At 40.3% G+C, this 19,558-nt stretch overlaps 1 protein-coding gene across 3 annotated transcripts in view; it reads right to left on the bottom strand.

Moving 5' to 3' along the window:
- Window positions 1-19,558, bottom strand: part of WFS1 (wolframin ER transmembrane glycoprotein) — a 125,390-nt gene that overhangs the window by 54,589 nt on the left and 51,243 nt on the right. For 2 of the 3 annotated variants that reach the window (XM_069070070.1, XM_069070074.1), the window contains exon 1: window positions 903-1,141. The gene's annotated coding sequence lies outside the window, so the exon portion shown is untranslated. Of the gene's footprint in view, window positions 1-902; window positions 1,142-19,558 lie in introns of those variants that run through there. The other variant, XM_069070079.1, reaches the window with a different exon arrangement.

Here is a 19,558-nt window from a genome sequence, read left to right as displayed (position 1 = left end):
GGGCCACCACTACTTACAGGACAGGTAGGTAGCAAAGCAGCCTCCCCTTCCTGCCACTCCCTCTGGTAGTTAAAAGGGTCACGGATCAAAGGGCTGAGAGGAGAGGTATGGCCAAAAGCCCTTCAACTGGATCTGCTACCTGTTCTTTTAAATGCTAACCCACAGCCCTTATATCGGGACAGAAATAGGAGAATGGAGAGTCCCCAGAGCACTAGAGGGACCGATAACAAGATACAGCTTAGAGCAGCTCCGACGGTGCTGAGGCTGTTGTAGAGAAGGGATGCACAGACCTGGGAGAGATGGTTGCTCTCCCTACCCACTTGTCCCCCTCTCCTATGGGAAGCCAGGCATACCTCGGGCATAGACACAAACCAGAAGCACTCTCGGGACTCGCCTGTTTAGAATATGCCCTTAGTGGGAAGGGGTCACGGACAGAGGCAATTCCCAAACACGGACCTGACAGCCAAAGAGCGACCTAAGCATCCTTGGCCACACTGCAAAACGAAGGGTTCAATTCTACCGGCATTTATTGGGCACCTATTAAGTGCTTGGCCCCGAAGATACAAAGTAATCTTAAAGGCCACTTCCAGCGCTAATATTCCTGGGAAGGGGGCAGGGCTGGATGTAAAAAGTGCCGGACTTAGAACCAGGATACACTGTGGCTACCCGCAGATCACAATCAGCTCTCTGAGCCTCAGTTTCCTCATCTGTAAAATGGGGGCAAACGTAAATCTACAGCCTACATCACGGGGTTATTGAAAGGCAAGAGCTTTGTAATCCAGAAAGCGCTATAGAAGTAGAAGTAACTGGTGCTGAAGTGTAAGGGGGCCGGGTCCTCCAAGTCCTCTCTACGAAGTGCCCCCCATGATTATTTTCTCCTCTCTCCGCGGGACAAGACTTACCCCAGGCCAGCGGGAGGAGTCAGCCTGCCCGGGAAGCCCGGCTCTGGCGCGGCCCGCGAGGTTTGGCTCCGGAGCCCGAGCTTTGCTTGCGTGCGCCGGGCCACACGCAGCCTCGGCCCCAGCCAGCGGGAGCAGCAGCAGCTGCAACAGCAAGAGGCTGCAGCGCGACGGCTAAACGCAGACTGGCCAGCCGGCAGCCGAGAAGCACAATCTACCCCGGCGCCCCCGAGACCCCGCCCCGCTCCACCCCGCCCCGTCGCAACGTTCCATTCAGAGCCGGCCTGCTGAACGCTGCAACAGGGCGCCGCGTGCCCAGAGGCCCGATCCGGCTGTCCATCAGGTTACGCCCCGCCCCCTCCCACCGCCTCCACCACTCAGCGACCTGGGAGCCAGAGAGCGCAGGAAGCCCGAGTCAGCGCTGGGCAAAAGTTTCTGATTCGCTGACGGGGTTTCCTCGTGGCGCCTCCCTCCACGCGGCTTCAGAGGCCCGGGTTGGCAGAGAGCTGGAGCGAGAGGGGAACCTGGGCATCTTCTAGTCTGCCCCATCATTGTACAGAGGCCCCTGGGCGAGCTGGTGCTGGAATCCAGGTTTGCCACGAGGGCCCTTGGTTCAGCCCCATGAAGTCTCTTTTGTAAAATAGAGGGTTTGAGCAGCTGGCCACGGAGATCCCTTGCTAATGCAGCTTGCTCTTGGAGTCCAGTTCAACCCAATTTAAGTTAATTAGTCTAGAGACCAGAATAAGGCTTTCTAATAGCCGGAGCCCTGTTGTATTCACGCAGACAGTCTTCAAAATCCTAGGCTTTTCTGAGTTTCTCATGCGCCCTCTTATCAAACTTCCGAAAAGTATGGAATCCTAGTCAGTATAGCTGTGCAATGCCCCCTCTTCTTCAAACACAGCTGGAGTGTGGCCGCAGCTCTGGAATTCTGTACTCAATGCTGTGTTACCTCTCTCTCTCTCTGTTTCTGTCTCTCTCCTTCCCATTGTTCTGTTCTCTCCTCTCCTGTCTTTCCTCTTCCCTTACTCATCGCTCACTCCATCCCTTCCTCTTCACATTCCTTCTTCCCCACTCCATCATCCTTTCCATCTCTTCCTCACTCCCTCCTCACTCTCTCCATCCCTTTTTCATCACACCCCTTTTGTCCCTGGTGATTAAGAAAAACAAAGTTCTGCAGTATTTTGGTCCTGCCATCAGAGACCTGAGATTGCAGCAAAAGCTGCTGGCCCGTTTGCCTCCAGGAAATAATACTCAGAACAAGTTTTACTTCTACATAGTTTAAAGGCTAACAAATCACACACGTGACAATAAAGAGTGAGGTAGATTGTTTGACTATTATTATCCTTTTCTTACAGAGGAGAAAACTGGGTCCCAGAAAGGAAAAGTGACCTTGCCCATAGCCACTCAGGTATTAAGTGGTAGTGATGGGATTGTAGCCTCACTTTTATCACTCTTTCCATCTTTGTTTTCTTCAGTGTCCTTTAGCCTTATTTCTGTGAAACAGCTAGGACTGTGAGATCATGCTAGTCCAAGTGATAGCTCCCAGGTAGCTCAACAGTTCTCAACAGTGAAAAATTTTTGTTATAAAAGTCTTTGTTGATCTTTCTCATTTTTTTTTTGTCCATTTGCTGGCTTTCCAATTTCATCCTTAAATGTTCCTGAGTTGACTTTAATTAGTTGGGTATTTCCCCAAGTTTTCTTCAACTATCTTCTTTGTTAGATTTTTTTTTTTTAAAAAACAAGTTTATTTCTATGCCAGTGTTGTCCTTGGCTACTAACTATATTGTTCTGCTTGGCAAGGAAATCAAGTCTTTGCTGGCTGAGGCAATTTTGTCTCCTGACTATCTTTGGATCTTCTCTTTATAATACTTGATTTATATACTTCAAACTTCATAATGGTTATAATCCACATCAATGTGTATTCTTCCACCCATTTCCTGTTTTTGGCTTTAACACTTAATTTAAATAGGTCAAGTTGAAATGGTCTCAAATGCATGCCATGTGTTTTCTCTTTATTGTGGTTTGAAGCTGATTTCAATAATTGGCTCAAGTCAATGGACTGATTCATTTATACAGTTGATTCATGAATAACTTCCACAGTAGTAATCAGTTAATTTCCCATAAAAATCTTATGGGTTTCAATTTTGTTACATTATTTGTTGCTTGCTATGTCCAGCACCTTCCAAGAAAAGACCTTGATATATCTGTATTTATAGACGTGTATGTTTTTATCTATAGATACATTGATTTATTGATATATGTGGGGCTTCTGTGAATGCTCCAACTCTCTGGCCTCTCTTTTCTTATCTCTTTAACTGTATTTTCTGACATTTATTGTCACACTACCCTTTGCCTTTGCATTGAAATCACCAAGTATCAGAATGTATCATGATTTAATTGGAGAATCTTCAAATTCTTCACAGAATTTCTTAATCTCTTCATCTTCTGCAACAGATGTTGACATATAAGTTTCGATTATTTTTGCCAATAAATATATCATGAACACTGAAATACAAAATGACCAAAAGGTCGATGAAATAATGCCTCTTTTGCCTTTGGTTGTATGATAAAATTAACTCTGTCAGTTCCTTTAATTGCCTTTCCAATGAGAACCTGTGAACCATCCCTACATTTAGCTGCAATTTCCTCTTGTCTTCTGGTTTCATGATGAGAATGTGAAGGTTCACCCAACTCACTCCTTTAAATAGTATGTCTATTTAATATTCATTGTGCAAGGATCTCAAAAGTACCCTGTTAATGTTTGTCTTTTTAATGTGGTTATTAACACTCTGTCCCTTTTCCTACCAAACTACTTCTCAAGTCACATAGGACTGGAGATATTCTATATATTTTCTTTGTTTCAGGAGTGGTTATAGACAAAGAATTAATTTCCAGGTGACTGGCTTACTAGTGATGTGATCCTTTGTGTTTTCCTAGGCTAGGCCTTGGAAGGTAGACATAACCATTGCCAGGAGAGTACTTAATTCCTTTCTAGCATGGTGGAGGCTGAATTCTATACCTATAACCCTATAACCTTCAGGTAGTTCCCTGAATTCCACCCCCATGTCCATAACATGGTGAATCAAAGTAGGGCTTTGTAGGGAAAAGGCTGGAGCTATGATAAAATCATAGATTCTTGAAATGTTTAAAGTATTCAAAGTATTGTCAAAATTCAACTAGATTGTAAAGTCCCTGAGGCCAAAGTTGTCATTCCTTTTATTTGTCTATATTTCCCATAATGGCATCTTTCACATAGCAGGTTCTTAATAAATATCTTTTTGATTGATTGACTGATTGATTAAACCAGGGGGTGGGGAACCTTTGGCCTCAAGACCACATGTAACCCTCTAGGTCCTCAAGTGCACCCCTTTGACTGAATCCAAACTTCACAGAACAAATCCCCTTAATAAAATAATTTATTCTGTAAAACTTGAATTGAGGCAAAAGACTACACTCAAGGGGCGGCCAGGTAGCACAGCGAGTAAGAGCACCAGCTCCAGTGTTGAGAAGACCTGGAGATCGAATCCCGGGCTCAGACACTTAGCTCCCACCCAGAAACACCTGGCTGTGTAACCCTGAGCAAGTTACTTAACCCCAATTGCTTAGGGGTGGCCAGGTGGCTCAGCAAGTAAGAGCACCGGCTCCAGTGTCGGGATGACCTGGATCAAATCTGGGCTCAGATACTCAGCATCACACCCAGAAATAACTGGCCATGTAACCTTGAGCAAGTTACTTAACCCCAATTGCTTAAAAAAAAAAAAAGACTACACTCAAGGACCTAGGAGACCACAGTTTCTCCACCCTTGGATTAAACATTTGAAAGGCAATAATAATAAGTATAATAATGAGAATGAATAATAAGAATGACAATAATAGCATCATCAGAAATATTAGTGTTGTATGGGTCTGGAAAGGTTGGTTGTCCTGGGTTCAAATTCCACCTCTGTCACTGTGTACAGATCAATTTCCTTGGGACTCTCATTTCTTTCTTTATAAAATTAATTGGATTAGATGGTCTTTTGAGCTCCCTTTCAGCTCTGAAACTTTTTTTTATTAAATATATATATATATACATATATATGTAAATTATACTAACAGAGATCTAGTCCATCAATCTCATTTTTCAGAAGAGGAAGTGAAGGCCTAAAGAAGTATCATATTATATTGGGAAGAGTTGGGAGATCTGGGTTCTAATCCCAGTCCCAGTTCTGACACCAGCTGTGTGCCCATGGGCAAGTCACTTAATTTGTCTGAGCCTTAATTTCCTCTTTCGTGAATAGGATTAATAGTAACAATCTTCTTCCCAGGTTTGTTGTGAGAAAATGCTCTGTAAATCTCAAGGTTATAGACGTGAATTATTAGTGCTCAGTGAAGTGCCTAAAGTTGTTTAGCTAATTAGAGGCAGAGCTGGAATTAAATCCAGGCCTTTGTCTACTTTAGCTAAATACCTAAAGCTGGCATCATTTCATGGTCACAGGCTTGTGAGGTATGCAGTACAAGGGTTATTATCTTATTTCACAGATGAGGTAACCAGGACACAGAGAAATCAAATGACTTGATTAAGGTCCCACAGCTAGTGAGTCACAGACTTAGTGTAGAACCATTGAGACCAAAGATCAGATGATGAGTGGTTGAACCTCATGAGACTGTGTATCATCTTGACTCTCTGCTATTTCAGGTGTCCCTCTTCCCCAAATAGGTTGGAATCTGCTTTTTTTCTGGATAATGTGAGGGTGTCTTCATTTACTCATCAGAGTAGGCAGGAACGATGACATTTACCTGCTTAGAGAGATGATTCACTAAGCACTTATAGAGCTTTCAGTTGGGGAAAAAAACAAAGAACACAATAATTTGTACTAATGGAACTTTGAGTTGGAAGAAGCACAACCATATGTATAGTGTAAAGGATACACTCCAAAGAACCCCAATTCTTTTATACCCTCCTAGCTTCTTCTTGCTAGAAGCTGAGTAGTGAGTAGTTCCCTGGACAATATCTTGCAGCTATATACATAAATGCTCTACTACACATATATGTCATATATAACTATACATGCACATATATTTATTTCCATCTCTCTCTCCATCTATACGTGCCTGTCCATATATCTATTTAACTCTCTCTCTATCTGTCTCTGTCCATGTATCTATATATCTTTCTATCTATCTGTGTGTGTGTGTATATGTCTGTCTATCTATTTATCTGTCTATCTATCCAGTCTGTTGAATTTAAGGTTCATGAAGCTCTGTCCTCACCACAATCTTGTAAGGTAGGTAATGTCATCACTCCTGTTTTCAAAATGAGGGCAGTGAGGATCTGAAAGACTGAGTGATTTGCTTGTGCTTGCGCAGCTAATAACTATATATCTGAGACAGAATTTGCACCTAGGTATCCTTACCCTAAGTCCAGAATGCTTTGCTACTAGGCCACAATGGATTCTCTGATGCTTGCATCATTCTGACAATAACACCTGTAAGTGGTCACCTGTCTTCCGCTTAAAATCCTCAATCAATTAAACCATCAATAAACATTTATTAAGTGTCTATGATGTGCCAGGCATTGGATACAAAAAAGAGGCAAAAAACAGTCTCTGTCTTCAGGAGGGGAGAATTCCCTGCATAACAATGCCCCAAATGATCCTTAGGGCAAGCTCTTAATCTGTGCAGGGGCACCTGCCTTGGTGATAGGGACCTAAAGTCAGCATCACTTTCCCTCCTTCCCCCTACACCACCCCAAACCTATTTGTTATAAACTGTTATCAGTAATTACCAGTTACAGCTAGGTAACTTGATTCGTGCAAATAACGAATCCCATGAAATGATCTCATTATTTGAATTCACACTACCTGTTTCCACTGGGCTATAGAACCAATTGCCAGATTTTACGTATACAACTTTGAATAGTGTAAATTTGAATAAAGCAACCACTTCATGGGATTCACTGTCCACGGTAATCAAGACCTAGCTACAGTGATTTTGCATGGAGTTCAAGATTGAGATGCATTTAAATATTGATAGTTTTCTACATTTAGGTAATTAACAGCCATTTGACATTCCTATTAAGAGGTATTTGTCTACCTATTATGTGCCTAACACTGAAGTAGATACTTCAGAAAATACCAAAGAAATGTATCCTGTACCTATTGGGAACCTTGTGGTCTGGTTGTGGAGTCAAGATTAAGACACATAAAAGAAAATAATAGAAAAATAAAATAAAATATTAGTAGAGACAATAAAGATTAGAGTAGTTTAAAAAATAAGAAATCAGCATGGACTAATGTGGATAGGGTTCATGAAAAAAAGTGAGTCTTACAAATCAGAGATTTGAAAACGTGGTATAATATTTGCCAAGGACATAAGATCAGCCCAATGTAGTGAAAAGTGCATTGGAAGAGGAATCTGAAGGCCTGGGTTTTAATCTGGACTCTGTCACCAGTTCCATTTGTGAGTTTGGTAAAATCACCTATCCTCTCTGGGTTTCAGCTTCATCAGTAAAATAAGGATTAAATGATCCCCACTCTCTTCCAGTTCTAACATTCTTTATTTTGGGACCCAAGATTCTTTCTAGCACTAACATCCTTTGTTATATGATCTAAAGACCCTTCCAGCTCTGACATTGTAAATTCTCAGGTTTCTTCCCCTTCTAACATTTTATGATTTTATGTTCTAAGGTCCCAGCTCTTACCTTCTATATTTTGTGTTCTTTGTTCCCTTTCAGCTATGACACTCCATTTTCTAAGTGCATATAAAAGTTATTATGACAAATATTCAGAAAGCGAAAGGCTATTTCACAATTTGCAAAGTGGATTTCATTTGCCCCCTAATAGTACAGTGGATAGATCAGATAATTTGGGAGTCAGGGAGACCTGAATTGAAATACAACCTCAAACACTAGCTGTGTGACCTAGGCAAGTCACTTAATCCTATTTGCCTCAGTTTCCTCATCTTTAAAATGAGCTGGAGAAGGCAATGGCAAACCACTTCAGTATCTTTGCCAAGAAAACCCCAAATGGGATCATGAAGAGTTGGACGTGACTGAAAAAATGACTGAAAGACAACAGCTAATGAAAATAATAAGCACCTGTAATTGAAAGCCTGTTTTATGGAAAACCCTAGGCTGTAGAGTCTCTTTGTTACCAGGCTTCAATTGTTTTAATGCTTTTTTTTTCCTGAAGTGTATTCAGATGACATGTTCCTCATATCTTTTGAAAACTAAAGGAATAAGGGGAGGAAAGGAGAACTTGATGTTCAACTAATCAAAAGACAATGTCATTAAATGTTACTGACTGCAGTGAAGCATTTAGAAATCGCCAAGAGGAACCTAAATTACCCAATTCAACATCCTCCCTAGAACTTCCTGAATACCCTCTTACTTAGGCAAAAATGACAACTTCATGTTTTGTTGCTGGAGATTGGCAGAAGCAATCTGATTTTTGTTAGATGCAATTTAGACTCTGAAGAATGTGGTAGTTTTTTTGACACAATCTGGAAATGTAAATTAGTCTGAAAGCCTAAATTAGTGATGCTGAATAGTTGTTTTCCAGAAATTCAGATACAATTGAACATGTCAAATTTCTTTGTGGAGTGCCAAAGATTCTTTTATCTTCTCTTCCCTTTTCTATTTTCTTTTCTCTTCTTTCTTTTCTTTTTCTTTCTTTTTAGGGGATGTGTATGTGTGTGAAATTGAGCTGAAGAGACAATGTTGGAAATGATATGGAAACCTCAATTTAGTGGGATGACAGTTAGTGTGGGGTCATAAGCATCTTAAAGCTGGAGGACATTTTATAGAGTTTCTAGTCCAAGGACTCTTAACCTGGAGTTCATAAGCCCCAAAACCCCTATAGGCATGAGATTAGATTTCAGGCAGTCTGTGAAGAACATGAATGGGAAAAACATCCCATCTTTATATTCACTAACCTTTAGCTGAAATTTAATATTTTCTTCAATTGTTTAAAAAGACACCAGGATTCTGAAAAGGGGCCCATAAGTTTCACCAGGCCGCTGAAGGAATCCAGGACATTAAAAATTTAAGAACCCTCGATATACTCTAAATCACTAATAATTAGAGGAATACAAATTAAAACAACCACTTTACCTCAATCATTTGAGGTACTATTTCCTACTCACCAGATTGCTTAGGTGACAGAAAAGGAAAATAACAAATGCTGGAGAGGATGTAGAAAAATACATACACAAATACTTTGTTGGTGAAGTTGTGAACTAATCCAGCCATTCTGGAGAACAGTTTGGAACTATGCCCAAAGGGCTATAAAACTGTACATACCCTTTGACCCAGCAATACTGTTATTTAGTCTATACCCAAAGAAATCAAAGAAAAAGGAGAAGGGCTGATAGGTACAAAAATATTTATTGCAGCTCTTTTTGAGGTGGTAAAGAATTGGAACCTCAAAGGATGCCCATTAATTGGGGGATGGGGTGGGGAGCAGCTAAACAAATTATGGTTGTAATGGAATATTATTGTGTTGTAAGAAATGAGGAGCAGGATGGTTTCAGAAAAACCTGGAAGATTTATATGAACTAATGCAAAGTGAAGTGAGCAGAACCAGAAGAACAATGTATATAGTAACAGGAATGTTACAGTCAACTATGAAAGACTTAGCAACTTTAACAATGACCCACCACAAAGGACTCATGATGAAAAATGCTATCAACCTCCAAATAGAGAACTGAAGGACTTAGAATGCAAATTAAAGCATATTTTTTCACTTCTTTATTTTGGTTTATTTTTTTCAGAACATGGCTAATGCAGAAATATGCTTAGCATGACTCAATAAGGCGGAGAATTCATAACTGAAATTTTTTTTAAAAGAACCCTTGTTCTTATTAAACTGCTTTGTTTTACAGATGAGAAAAATGAGATCCAGAGAGGGGAAATTGCCTTGCTTGGCATCATCATACAAGTAGCAAATGGAAGAAGTGGATTTTGAACATAGGTCTTCTAATTCAGTGCTTTCTCCATAGCATCCGCCATGTTGCATTTAATGATCACAGAGAAGAATCAAGTGAACACTCAGGTAAGCACAAAGACTCAGAGTTGGATGGGACCTGAAAGACCATCTCATCTCACTTGGGAAGCCCAAGGATCTTTTTGACAATGTATCTAACAAGTAGTCCTCCGGCCTCTGGTTGGAGACCTCCAGAGGCAGCCCATTCCACTTAAAAACAGCTCAAATTATTCAGAAGTTTTTCCTTGCCTCAAGATGAAACCTGTTCTTACAGACAACCCCAGATACAGAGTCCCTACAAACCAGGGTGACATTGAGGATCGAGAACTAGACTTGGGTTGCAATCCTGGTCCTATAACTCAATAGTTGCATGAACGGGGGCAAATGAGTTCCCACTTTGGACTTTAGTTTCTTCTTTCATAAAATGAGCATTTCGATTAATAATAATTTCTAGAATGTATATAAAACTAAGATTTTCAAAGTGCCTTATATATAATATCTCCTTTGATCCTTATAAAAACCTTGTGAGGTAGTTGCTATGATTATCCCTATTTTACAGATGAGGAAACCAAGGCATAGAGTGTTTAAGTGACTTGCCCAGGATCATATTGCAAGGAAATGTCTGAGACAGGTCTTCCTGACTCCAAGGCCATCTGATTGTTTGAAAGCATTTTAATGTTGTGCAAAGTGTCATGGACTTGAGAGTTAAAAGACTTGAGTTCAAATACAGATTCTTTTGTTTACTAGCCATGTGCCTGTGGGCAAGCCTCCAAGCTTCTGATTACTTCATAAATAATTCACCTCTCTGATCTTCCTTTTCTTCTGTAACATTGTGATAATAAATAATACTTTCTGTAGGTCCTCTACATAGCTATTGCAAAGTGCTATGTAAATATGAGCTGCACTATGATTATTATAGTCTATTATTTCCATAATCTAATATTTCTGGGGGCAATGAGTAATGAGGTCCATGTGGAATTTCCTCAGTTATTCCTTCTTGCTTCTGCCCTTATCCCTTTTATCCCCATGTTAATGTTCTCTTTTATTAATTTTACATTTCTTTCCGTTTCCATTTCTAGTTTTGATTGGTTGTTATTACTATGATCGTCATGGTAACAGCTAAAATTCACCTGGCTAGTCTATAATAATAATAGTATCTCATATTTAGATAGCACTTTAAAATTTACCCAGCACTTTCTCCACAACAGCTGTGTGACGTAGGCAGTGAGAATATTGTGATTGCCATTTTAATGATGGAAAAAAAAATGAGGTACAAAGCCAGTAAGTGTCATAGCCAAGATTCTAGCCCAGGTCTTCTGACTCCAAATCCAATGCTTTTCCCTCCTCCACTACACCAGGCTGCCTATTCATGATTAATTAGGTAGCACTTTCCCTCAGTTACAGGACAGTTATAATGGGTGGTGACCATTGTGGTGAAATACTCCAAGTGCCTTCTGAGTCATCAGAGAAAAAGATCTGTGAATCATTCATGTTAGAGTGGAGAAGAAATGTGCAGATAATCTTAGTTAAGTCTTTTGTTTTGCAAATAAGAAAACAGAGGCCCAGAGAGATAAGGTGACTTGCTTAAAGCTATACAGCAAGTTTTTTTTTTTTTTTAGCAGAACCAAGACCAGAACCCACATCTTCTGACTCCCAGCCCCAGGCTCCTTCTACTAAATATACTGCATGGCCTTTCTTCAGCATGATTTGAATGTATTTTATTTATATTTTTCAATATTTCAAGGAGTCAAAATTCATAGATTGATTGAAGCCTTACTGTAATTTAATAGATGATCTTAAAGAGATGCCAAAAAGACTCCCCCCACCAAAACCCAACACGATGGACATCATCCTTTGACTGACTTGCCAATGGGTCTCTCCAAACTTAGCTTGACTAGTCCTTGGATTACAGTTTCCAGTTTGGTAGGGTCTTCTAGAGCTTTCAAGCTGTTAGATTAGCCTGTAATAACCAAGAGGCACCTCCATGTAATAATAAGACATCAGAAGAGAAACTCTGTGGAAATGACAAGGAACTCTAAAGTATTAAGACTACTCCTTAATTAGAAAACAAACAAACAATGTAGTGGTTATTCTTCTAGTCTCTTAGCTGATTTGCCGGAAGGGAACAAGCTTAGATGGAGAGGTACCCAGGGTCAGTGAAATGGAATGCTATTAACATTTAGGAAGTTGGGGGGGGGACACCAAATGGCTCTTGACCTAGAGCTAACCTGATTCTGGTCCTAGAACTTTTTAATCTATGAAAAGACTTAAATAGGAAGGCCATGTGATCTTTGGACATTAAGTAGGCCAAAGGACAAGTGGTAGATGCTTGAAGAATCTAGCAAATAGTAGAGGTAGACACAGGGTCAACTGGAGGAGGGGACTGTTGTCTTCTCCAAATTGGAGGGGAGAGAGGGGGAGAGAGAGAGACAGACAGACAGACATTAGCTGAAGAACTTTGAGTTCCTGAGCCACCTCCATTGTCTGGTCTCCAAAAATTCAGGAGAATTTGCTATCAATGGGAAACCCCTAGGGAGGATACTAGCTAGTTCTCTGTGGAAGTTTCTGAGAATAGGGACTAAGCTCTCTAGTTTTCTCTTGTTTGCAGACCAAGGAGGAAAACTCCCTGATCTTTGGCTGGAAGGATATGTTTGCGGTGGTTGCTTTGATATATGCAGTTTTAATTGCATATGATATGTTAAAAAAAAACTCCAATTGAAATGAATTTATGACATGTCTACCATGTACCAGGTACTCTTCAAGAGCCTGTCCCTGTCTTTTAAGAACTTCTTTTCTTATAAGGTAAGACAACGCATATAGGAGTGCTAGATATAGAAAGCAGGGGCAATGGTACAGAATGGTTTCAAGCTGGCAAAGAAGAAATGCTGCAGGGACTGGAAAGTGGATAAGTTTTCTTTGTGTAGAAATGAAGACTGAGCCAGGAAGTTGATTAAAAAATTCTGCACTGAATCCTTAGATGATCATTGCCACCCACCTACAAAAAGAAGCAGAGTGGGGGGGAGAGTCAAGATGGTGGAGTAGAAGCAGGACCTCTGCTGGGCTCTGGCTTCCACCCTCCCCAATCCATGTACAAAGGGGACTCTGAAAAAACTTTGGAGCTGCAGAACCCACAAAATGACACAGAGAAGCTAACCTCCCACTGAGGACAGCCTGGCAGGCTGGCAGGAATCAGCCAGCGCAGGGCTCTGGGAGCCAAGCCCAGCCCCACTCCGAGGCTTTAGCCCCAGGGCAGGCTTGACTAGTCGCCTGCAGGTAGAAGGGAGTCCAGATCAGCAGCAGCTATGGCCATTTCCAGATTTATTAACACATAGATGCAAAGGACAAAGTGAGAGGTCAGTGCAGTCTGGACGTTGGGACCCAGTAAGTGGGAGCTTGTGGCTCTTGCCCCTGGGGCAAGAAGCTGCTGAGACACTGGCATAGCCAGCTAACCACAAGTGGCAGTTTCAGCTCCTGGCCTGCAGAGTGTAGGGGGACCAAGCGACCAATCTGAGGGGTAATCACTCTTGCTTTAACCTTCTTGGATCTGGATTGTAGTCTAGGGTGGAGATCCTGGGGTGTGTGTCCAGCTTGCCAGAGCATGTGGAGACCTCAGAGAGGGAACCCATCTAATACCTCCTGCAGCTGAGAAAACCCTAGCATTTGGGACAAAAGCTCCCCTCTCTTGTGGCAGAGTCCTACTGTGGCAAAAAGCCCAGGGGTCAAGTGACTGAGGGGCAACATGACCAGGCAAAGGAAACAAAGCAGACAGAAGGTTCCAACATTAGACTCCTATTTGGGGGACAAAAAGGAGCAAAGCATGGAACAGGAGGAAGACAGTGAAGTCAGTACTCCTGCACCAAAAGCTTCTAAGGAAAATACGAGCTGGTTATAGGCCATAGAAGACCTTAAGAAGCAGATAAGAGAAGTGGAGGGAAAATTGGGAAGAGAAATGAGAACAATGCAAGAAAATTACGAAAGGAGAGTCAACAGCCTGACTGAGGAAAATACCACCTTAAAAAACAGACTAACTCAAATGGCAAAAGACGCTCAAAAAGGCAATGAGGAGAAGAATGCCTTCAAAAGTCAAATTTGCCAAATGGAAAAAGAATCTCAGAAGCTCAATGAGGAGAATCATGGCTAAAGAATTAGACTGGAGCAAATGGAAGCTAATGACTTTATGAGAAACCAAGATGCTATTAAACAGATCCAAACAAATGAAAGAATAGAAGGCAATGTGAAATATCTCATGGGAAAAACCACTGACCTGGAAAATAGATCCAGGAAAAATAATTTAAAAATTATTTGGACTACCTGAAAGCCATGATCAAAGTAAGAACCTAGAAATCATCCTCCAGGAAATTCTCAAAGAAAACTGCCCTGATGTTTTAGAATCAGAGGGCAAAATAGAGATTGAAAGAATTCACCGATCACTTCCTGAAAAAGATCCCAAAAAGAACACTCCTAGGAATATTATAGCCAGGTTCCAGAATTCCCAGATTAAGGAGAGAATATTACAAGCAGCCAGGAAGAAACAATTTGAATATTGTGGAAACACAATCAGGATAATCCAGGATCTGGCAGCTGAGGGATGGAAGGGCTTGGAATATGATATTCCGGAGGTCAAAGGAGCTGGGATTAAAACCAAGAGTCACCTACCTAGCAAAACTGAGTACTATGTTTCAGGGGAAAATATGGTCATTCAGTGGAATAGAGGACTTTCAAGCATTCTTGCTGAAAAAACCAGAGTTGAATAGAAAATTTGACATTCAGACACAAGAAACAAGAGAAGCATGAGAAGGTAAACAGGGAAAAGAAATCATAAGGAACTTATCAAAGTTGAACTATTAACATTCCTACATGGAAAAACAATAATTGTAACTTATGAAACTTTTCTCAGTAGTTGAAGGGAATAGAAATATATATGTCTATATATGAGGGTATATAGGCATATGAATACATATGTGAATGTGTGTATATATGTTTACAGGTATACATAGAGGGCACAGGACCAATTTAACAGGAAGGGATGATACTTAAAAGGTGAAATTAAGAGGTGAGAGAGGAATATAATAAGAGGAGATGGGGAGAGAGAGAATGGGGTAAACTATCTCATATAGAAGAGGCAAGGGAAATGGTTACAATGGAGGGGAAGAATAGGAAGGCAAAAGGGAATGGGTCAACCTTATTACCATTGAATTTGGCTTGAGGAGGGAATGAAATACACACTAAATAGGGTATCTCACCCTCCAGGAGTAGGGGGAAGGTGATGAGAGGGGGATGATGGAAAGGAGGGCAGGCTCAGGGGGAGGGAAGTTGGGAGAACCCACTTTTCAAAAGGGACAGGATCAAAGTAGAGAATAGAACAAGTGGGAGATGGGATAGGAGGGAGGAAAATATAGTCAGTCTTTTACAACATATCTACTATTTTATTGTTTTGCATTAGCCACACATGTACAACCTATACTGAACTGCTTATCTTTCCAGTAAGGGTGGGTGACAAGGGAGGAAGGGAATGAATCTGTAATTCAAAGTTTTAAAATCAAATACACACACACACACACACACACACACACATATATATATATATATATACTGTTATTAATACTATTTTACATGTAATTGGGAAATAAGATATACAGGCACTGGGGCATAGAGATGCACTGGAAAAGTCGAAAGGGGTATGGGAGAAAATATGGGAGAGAGCAGATTGGAGGAGGGGATATCCTGTGGGACTGCTATTTTGGGGCGGTGAGCAGGGGAAAAACGGGGAGAAAATTTGTAACTCAAAATCTGGCGGAAATGAATGATGTAAATTAGAAGTTAATAAAGCATTTAAAAAAAAAAAAGAAGCAGAGCCAGGTAAGATAGGTGCCCAGCTCACTGAGAGCCAGAGAGCTTGGTGTTACCACAGACCCACTTCTGGTGTTAATTATGTCACATAACCTCTGAGGGGTGAGCATTTCCATGCTAAGGTTTGATTCTTAGTACTGATCAGGATCAGGCAACTAGTCAGCCATGTCCCCTACTGGTCAAATACCTTAAAAATACATGAAATACATTACATTAAGAATACATTTTAAAAAGCTAGCATTCTTTCAGTTTCTTTCAAGGGATATATACATGCATATATACATACATATGTACATACATGTATAATATATACACATTTTAGGGATAATTATATAATATGTTTATACACATGTATGTGTATATATACCTATACATATGTATGTCTATACCTGTATCTATGTTTATACCTGTATATACTCGTACATACATATTCTGGATATTAAGCAGCTAGTGGAAATACCAAGAGTTGGGGAAATGCAGTATCTTTAGAGAGAGGAGCATCAAGGTGGCCAATGTCACTGAATCAAAGGGTATGTGGGGATGGGATGGAGTATAAAGTGTAAGAAGATTAGAAAGGTGGGGGAGGGGCAGGTTATGATGGGCTTTGAGTAAAGTATTTTGTACTTGATTTTAGAGGTGCTAGGGAACCTCTTGAGTTGAGAGAGACAGAGAGACACACACACAGAGAAAGAGTGAGTGAGAGAGAGAGAGAGAGAGAGAGAGAGAGAGAGAGAGAGAGAGAGAGAGAGTGTGGTGTGGGTCATGGTGGAGGGAGTGACATGGTCAGATCTGTATTTTAGGGGCATCATTTTGCCAGATGAACAGAGGATGGCCTGGATTAGGGATAGAGTTGAGACAGGAAAGCCAAGCCACAGATTCCAAATGTGAAGTGATGAGGACCTGTACCAGGGAGCTGGCCACAAAAAAAGTGGAGAAGGGGGCATATGCAAGAGTTGTTATGGAACTAAAATAGACTTTGGCAGCAGATCATATATATGGGGTAAGAGGAAGTGGGGAGTTGGGGATGACATGTAGGTTGGGAGCTTGGGTGACTGAGAGGATCTTACTTAGTTCCCTTGGCAGTGACAAGGAAATTAGGTAGAGGGGAAAGTTTGGGGAGAAAAACAATTCAATTTTGGATGTGTGGAATTTAAGATGTCTGTAAGAACTGGTTGCTTTGTTCTATTCAACTAGGTGGCTTGGAGTCAGGAAGAGCTGAGTTCAAATCCTACCTCAGACAGTTACTAACTGTGTGACTGTGGGCAAGTCACTTTCTTTATCTGCCTCAACTTCCTCATTTGTAAAATAGGGACAGTAATAGCACCCACCTTCCAGGGTTGTTGTCTGGATAAATAAGATTATATTTGTAAAGTGTTGTGTAAACTTTCAAGGCCTAATTAAATGCTAGCTATTATTATTATTAGCTTTGGCTGAAGCTGTCATCTGTTTCTGGGCTTCTTGTACTTTTGTACAAATCAACACATTTTCAGCTCTTTTATTAGTCAGTCCCACAGCCACCCACAAGCTAGAACAGAAAGTGCTTCCCAGGCAGCCATCAAGTACCTTCCATTTCTACCACCCTTTGTGCATACTCAGTGCACTGGACACAGAGCCTGGCACATAGTAGGTACTTAATAAAGGTTTATTGACTGGAAAGTTCTTCATTCTCACCTTATAATTAGGTTGGAGTGAGTATACAATATGACAATACAAAATGACTTCCTGAGAAATCAGAAAGAGGGAGAGCCCAGGGAGACTGGCAAAGGACTCTTATAGGAGATGATAACTGAGCAGAGTTCTGAGGGAAGCTAGAAATTCTGCATGTGTAAGTGAGAAGGGAGAACAACCCTAGGATTGAGGAAAGGGGAAGAAGGAGTCAACATAATCCCAAGGTTGTTAACCTGGGTGACCCAAAGGATGGATGGTAGAGCCCTCTACTGAAAAAAAAAGCTAGGAGAAAGGATGTTTTAGAGGAAGATCATGAATTCTATTTCAGACATAATGTGTTTGGGATGTTTGTGGGAAATTCCGGCAGAGATGTCCAGGAAGCAGTTGGTAATGTGGGATTGGACCTCTGGCATATTGAAGTTTAAGTATTCTTTGTACTTGCATCACTGGCAACTAAAGCATTGACTGGCACGTAGGAGGAATATTTATTGATTGACTCAAGTACCATTTTGCAGTATGAAAACTCACAATGGCTGCTGAGATTGAGAAGCCATCTGTACCTATGCAGGACTTTTCCTGAGTAGTTTGGACAAAATAGTTCTCTTTTTAAATGTTTGCCCCCTCCCTCCTCCACCCCCAACTTTTAAAAATAATGGCTGAATACAACCTAGGCAGATTAACTCATCTGATGTCTTTTTTTCCCCCTTTCTTTCTTCTTCCAGAGATTGTTAGAGCAATCAGATGAATATTCTCCCCCAGATATCTATCTTAGACAATGTACTTTGGGTGTAATGAGAATGACAACTTAAAAGCATGTTGAAGTAATTCTCTTAGGAGGGAAAAAAACTCTATCCTTCACTCAGATAATGTGCAAGTTAGTCTCTTTCACAGATGCTTTGCATAAATGATATTGGGGAAAACTGAGTAGAGGTAAGACTAGGGGTAGACAAGATAAGTGGTCACCTAGGGTGCAATATTCAAGAGTATCACATTGAGGGACATTTACAAATTCTTTTAATTTTTTTTTATGAACATGGTATAGACATCAACAAACAGGAAGAAATAAAGAAAATGAGAATTGGAACTGATGCAATGTAAAGTAAGCAGAACTGGGAGAATAATTTATGTATGACAATATAGTGTAGGAAAAGAATGTTGTGATACTCAAGAACTCTGATCAGTGCAATGACCGACTCCATTCAGAGCATCAGTGATTAAGCATGCTACTCACCTCTCGACAGAAGGTTGGTGGACACAGGGTACAAAAGAAGGAATACAATTTTGGACATGGCAAATGTGGATTTGTTTTACTGGAATATGTTTATCTGTTATAAGGACTGTGTTTTTCTTTTCTTTTTTATGGTTGGGGGAGAGACTTAGGAAGAGAGGGGAGCTAGCAATAATGTTACCAAAATAAGAAAAAAAGAAAAAAAAGTATTTTTAAAATGCACAGAAGAGAACATAAGGAATTCCAGAAGGAAACACAGATAAGCAAGACATATTGAATTCACTCACTAAATTTATGTATATATAATTTATATATACATACACAAATGTGTATATATGAAAGCTGTATATAATAGAAATTTATATTTTAACATATGATCATTTTTATGCTATTTTGTATATGGAAAAATCCTTTTTTGTCAATTTCAGCATAGGCAGGGCAATTGGGATTAAGTGACTTGCCCAAGGTCACACAGCTAGTATGTGTTAAGTGTCTGAGGTTGGATTTCAACTCAGGTTTTCCTGACTCCAGGGTTGGTGCTCTATTCATTGTTCCATCTAGCTGCCCCTAAAGGTTTTTTTTTTAAGATTGTCTATAGATCCATGAATCTCTACCATATATAACTAGAATCTTTTTAACATTTTACTTTTCCCCAAATAAAATTTTTAATATTCATTTTAAAAAATTCTGAGTTCCAAATTCTTTGTCTCTCTCTCTCTCATGAAAAGGCAAGCAGTTTGATATGTTATACATGTGTAGTCATGGAAAACATATTTCCATGTTAGTCATGTGAAAGAAAACACAGACCAAAAAAAAAAGACCCAAAGAAAAATAAATAAAAAGTATGCTTCAATCTGTATTCAGATTCCATAATTTCTTTCTCTGTAGATGGATATTTTTCATCATAAGTTCACTGGAACTTTCTTTGAACATTACATTACTGAGAGTAA

Source organism: Petaurus breviceps, unplaced genomic scaffold, assembly GCF_028583685.1.
Source record: "Petaurus breviceps papuanus isolate PSGF00001 unplaced genomic scaffold, PetGlider_PUasm1.0 140, whole genome shotgun sequence".
NCBI classification, from domain to species: domain Eukaryota; kingdom Metazoa; phylum Chordata; class Mammalia; order Diprotodontia; family Petauridae; genus Petaurus; species Petaurus breviceps.
This window is presented reverse-complemented; position numbering and strand designations above follow the sequence as displayed.